Below are 5,889 nucleotides of genomic sequence, written 5' to 3'. Positions count from 1 at the left end.
ATACTCTATTTGTAAAAAATTAAAAGTTAGTATTCAGAAAAATGGGTGTGTCATTTTAATACTCAAAGGGAACTGAAGAGTTTGCAAAGATTTTCCCATCATGAAATCGTATTGCTATAAAATTTTATCACTTTAAAAAGCTAATACTATCTAGAAACGCCTTATTCGTACAGAAACGTTTTCTGATATAAACTTTTTTGGCGATTTGACCTGCTTTAATTAGACTAGTCCAGTATGGTATATAATGCTTGGCTATGTTTCTTACGGTTAGATTCTGGAAGTGACTCCGAGGTAGACGCGCGTACCCTGGCTCCAGAGGTCTGTTCTCGAAATTCCTAGAATGATTTAACTGACCGTGCGCACTGTTAAAGAAAAAAAAATCCTCTGGTACCCAGGCTAGGTAAGACAGACGAAGAAATGAATGTTTAGAGGTTACGCGTGCAGTCATTCGGTATTCGAATACAGAGTTTGAGCGAATAATTGTCGTCTACAGTACTTGCGTTAATTGAACTACCATACTGACTCGCGAGCTTGGTTCTAAGAAGTTCTTTATCTCACTTGGGGTCTTTCGCCGCAGGTCGAAAAGCCCACAGACTAATGCGAAATGGAACGCGTATCAAAAGAACAGCATTTTATCAACTCTAAAAATGAAAGCTTTCCTAGCCGACTTCACGGAGCAATTAAAACGACAGTTGTCTTCAAAGAACTAGTTTAAAGGAATCTCTAGAATAAGTAAAAACAGACCGCTTTTGATATTCTAACGAATTCAAACCCAGCCTAACGATGAAACACTGTTTGGTCGGAACCATGGGCGCTTTCCATTCAACCCAAAATTTCGGTTGGGACATCAAGTGGAACGGACCATTTCGGTTTGGTACGACCCGAATATTCGGAACCAGCTTAGTGAAGGTGGTCCACTTTGACAGGTCTAGTCATTTCGGTCGGTCGGACCGAAATGTCCCTTTCCATTTGACAGTACCGCTCTTTTGTATCTTGCTTACAAGGACAATAAGCAAACGCCAACGGCTTGGGTCGCTGTGCAATCGGAATGTACCGTTCCATTGGGCACGTGGAATTTCCGAAATTTCAAACCGGAATTGCCCGAGGGGGGGGGGGGGGGGGGAGGGGAGGTACTTGGGATAACTTTTGCTTGGTATGTGCCGCTGGCCTCTCGCAGCCCCTACCCCATTATAGTCTATTTTGTGGCCAATTATAGACCCCATCTTAGTCACGTTTGGGCAAATATGTAATTTTCGCAGTCCCAACTTAGTCACTTTCTATTTTTATGAATTGACCCATTTTTTTTGACTGGATGAAGAATACTCTTTTCATCTACAATAAATATGAAGAACTGTCTTACCCCAAAAAATCCGAAATGTGCGACCCCATTGTAGTGACTCTATTGAAAATGCAACCCCATTATAGTCAATCAAGTCATGAAAATGCGACCCCATCCAGCGGCACTTCCCCATTAGCCTGAATTGCCATTAGCCGGAATTGTTGTTGAATAGAAATCGAAAAAAAATCTATTACCGGGTAAACGTTTTCGGCGTTAGCAGTCATGGCGTATCAAAAATTTAGGTCTCTTGGCGACGTTAAAAAAAAGGTTGGAAATGAACAGCGAAAATCCGTCTTGGAAATTTTATCAGTCATTTTATCGTAAATCGGAAGAGTCCATATGTGTAAAGTATGTGTCACTTCTTTACTTCCGTTTGTATTTGTCTAGTAATGACATTTCAATTGGTTGTTAATTGAGTTAAATTAATTAATAACCAGAAAATCTAATTACAAACAAACGCACCTTCAATATTGTCCATCTGGCAGTCACCTCTGAGTCAAAGAATGCATGCTCTTTGTTAATCGCATTAAATGTGGCCCTCCCTTGTCTGAAAAATGATGAAAATAATGAGAAATGGTAAGCTCCAAAAACAGGAAGAATACACGAAAATCGTCATTTATTATCATGTATTTTATGCTGTAATTGAATTATTTTCAGATGATATGAGTAACCCAGTATGAATCGGACAACTTTTCAAGCAGTTGTTAATAAGTTCAAGGACTTGTACTGGTCCAGTTGGTCCGGCATGGCGGTCTACAGCCTGTATTTTGACCCCAAATTTTGGTGAGCTTGTACCAGATTTCTTTGATCAAGTTCATTTTCGAGCAATTTTAAACTATTATTGGATGAGGTTTTTGTGATATCCGGAAAAATCAAGGTCGAGGTAAGTGTTATCGGTCCAGCCGAAAGCCGAAGCTGATAACATTTACTGAGATCTTGCTTTTTTCGGATAACACAAAAAAGGAATCCAATAATTGTATTGTTATACATCGTTTTGGAAAAAAAAGAAAAAGAAAACGACAAACACACCGTTACGCGGAATACAGTTTGACATTGCTCTTAGAAATCACGCATTTTGCGCGCGCAAGCTACAGATTAGTCACTAATCTAGCAGATAACGAACTACTGTTCTGACCTATTTTGTAGGTTGCGCTGATTTCCAGAGTTAACTTTAGGCTTTTAGCCAATAAGAAGATACAATTGAGAAGATAAGAAGATACAATAAGAAGATATAAGTGCAGTACAAAGTACAATAATAAAAATAATTCACCGAAGAATTCAACTTCAAAAAAATTCGCCAACATTTATAACGAATTGAACGAGATGAAAGAAACGCAATGAAATTCAGTTTGAAACAGCAAGAATTCACAGAGCCAGGTGATGGGCTCCTGCTTTAGCTCCCTAAATTCGCATCCTATAAAATCTACCGGAGGCTTAATGCCGACCGGAACTGAGCCCGGGTTCAAATAAAACCCCCAACCGGCCATTTAGCAGGATCTTTAAAAAGCTGGTAAGAGCATGTTTCCAGTTATAAAGACCTTGTCTGTTTCAGTTCAACCTAAGGGGCGGACTATTAGAAAACTTATGGGGGGTGGGCGAGGTACAAAAAAGTATTCGCGCAAGGGAAAATTAAATGAAAAAAATTCATGCACGCCAATTAATCCTGAAAAATATGCACGCTACGGCCTAAAAAAAATTCAATCAAGGAATTTGATAACGAAAAAAATATTCCTGCGGTTCGAACGGCTCACGTATACGGCAAACGGCAAAAGTCAGATTCAAGTTGAGAATTTCTCAAAATAGAAAATGAGCAGATAAATACAGCTCAAAACAATTCTTATGGATGAAAAATTGCCTGAAACTACAAATTTAGGTGTAGAAATAATGAACAGTAAACGACAAGTAAAGAGGAATCTTAGTCACGTGGGACAAATTGCCGTTTGACGTAAACGTGATGCTTAACCTCTCTGTAGTAAATGCTATCCACCAAATAAAAAACTAGCTACTTATCCACAGGGCACCCAGTGATATTTCCAGTGCATAGCGCTGTTCAGCTTTTGATCTGAACTGTGGCCAGATGATCACGTCACTCGGGCGTACGATTAGGGGACGTTTCCCGCGCGCGTGACGTGGTCTTCCTCTACACTGTACCTCCGCGCGCAATCACTTGGCATATATTTGACAAGTTTAGTGGTAATGATTAGTCACATAAATTAAATGAGCTGCTACTGCAAATATATAATGTAATAATTCAGGTCCTATCATTTGCGACTTCTATTTTCATTCAGTTCTAACATACTTTAGCCCATTAACATGGTTATTTTTAAATGTAACATAAGATATGTAATTTTATCTTTTGAACAATAAAGACACTTTATTTATTTATTTATTTAACAAGCGAATTGAAGCATGGAAAGGGAAAAATAGAGTTAGTCTGCTACACAGCCGTTTTCAGTGTTGTCACGCAACGCTCCCAACGCTCCTCCCTGGGGAGAAACGTTGTGTGATGACACTTAAAACGGCTGTGAAGCAGACTAAAATGGAGTAAGCCTTCCCATGATCTTTTGTGCTCTTTTGTAATTCAGGCCCCAGTTGTAAAAAAGGTGGATAAAGCTTACTCATCCACTGGATATAATGGTGATTTATCTGGTGGATGTGTTATCCAGCTTTGGAGATACGCAGCAGGTGCAAGGCAGTTATGAGTGACAAAGTCACCATGTACATTTTCAACTGTAGACATAAAATCGTGAAAAAATGAAAGTGGTGATGGATGTTTCAATACTTGCAGTGAGAGCAGGCTCTCTAATATAGGGTAGCCACTGCAGCCTCGAGATGAGCTACAGTCTCAGACAAAAATAGTTGGGACACTTTAACCAAACGCTGTTTTTTCCCTTCTCGAGCTCCCCTCGTCCCTCTCAAAGTTGTTTATCGCGGTTTGGTCACCAAATCTTGTACACCAACATTGAGGGGACAAGGAGACCCCAAAGTGTCCCAAGCATTTTGACTGAGACTGTAGCATGAAGCTTCAACACAAAAGCCTGCATATTGTCTGCAATTTCCATTGAGCATTAGTTTACTACCCTATTCCTTTATGTATTTGAGTGAATAAAACGAAAATTGACTGATAGCTCACATGAAGTTTCCCTCCCATGGCGATTTATTGATTGGTTGAGACGAGTACCTACAAAAAGATAACAGTGCCAGCCAGTTTTTATTTAAAAAACACTGTCACTGCCCATGGCTGTAATAACACCTAAAAAAGTGCATGGCACGCAGTACTGTACATGTTCTTCCAAAAGAGCATTCATACAGTGGGGCAGAAAAGGCTTAGGTGCATAGGCCCAGTCCAAAAAATTACAGGAAGCCAGGTTTTATAATAAAACATTTCAATAAATTCAATTGATTAATATTGATTCTGATAACGACTTAATTGAATATTGTTTATCACTGATTCTTATCGCCAGGTGATGAACTAAGGTGTTATCTACATGAGTGATGCTGTTGGACACCAAGAAACACTGGAGTAATACAATAAAACTAAACTGCATTAGTGTTTGCAATTTCTTTTCCCAATATTTCTCCTTGCAAGGCTTGACACACCCAAAGCATGGATTCTTATCAGCATCCGATGCCAAAAACTCCAGAACTTTCTTATATTAACTTCATGCCCAGCCCAAAACTATGGTCGTGTTAATTTGCAGGGGTGCTAGATTACAAGATCCCCCCTCCCCCTGTCCAAGACCCAGCAGAGTACTCCAGACTTCAAGTGACAGGGATGATCAAAGGATTTTCAGTTCCGGGATTTTTTTGGGTAATTCAAAACAATCTGAAGAATCGTGGTCAGTGCCCGCGTATTACGGCCGCCTAGTCCTATTAACTGCTTTTATTTTTCGTGTTATTTTAATGCTTTCTGGAAATTTTTAAGGTTGAGAAATTCGGCATGAGATTTTTTGGGGGTTTGATTTTTGCTCCCATTCGATCATCCCCGTCATTTGCAATCCGTAGTCTCCCCGCCGGGCCCCAGGAAATCAAATACGTTCCGTTTTCAAATTAATCAACCGATTAATTTAACGTAAGTGTGAGCGCGATATTTTTCCGACAGCTATATTTCATTGACCTTCTATGACGCTAACTGTAAGAAGAATTTGCAAGGTGATAACACCTCCAAAAAAAAAATCTATAACGGAAAACATGCACAGAAAGAGGCAGGGCAAGCAGTTCCACTATACATTGTTTACAACAGCTGATACAGAGAACAGCATTAACATGACGTCTTTATATCGGTCATCTGTAATCGACTGTAAAGTGAAACGAAAATCGGCAGCAAGATAAGCTAAAAATAACAAGAGGTATAAGTTTACTCACTGTAAAACAGAAATATGTACCCTTTCGCCCCTCACTTGAACCGAAAACATCCAGCAAAGTTTGCTCTCTTTGCTACAAATCGCTACAAATCTAATGTCACGGTCAGCGGTAAGACGCATGGAAGGCAATCTAAACAGTTTTCTTATTGGTTGAAGTACTCATGACGTCACGTAGTAAGATTTTAT

Source organism: Porites lutea, chromosome 2, assembly GCF_958299795.1.
Source record: "Porites lutea chromosome 2, jaPorLute2.1, whole genome shotgun sequence".
Classification (NCBI taxonomy): Eukaryota; Metazoa; Cnidaria; class Anthozoa; order Scleractinia; family Poritidae; genus Porites; species Porites lutea.
The sequence above is the reverse complement of the archived record's forward strand: the minus strand, read 5'-3'. Positions refer to the sequence as shown.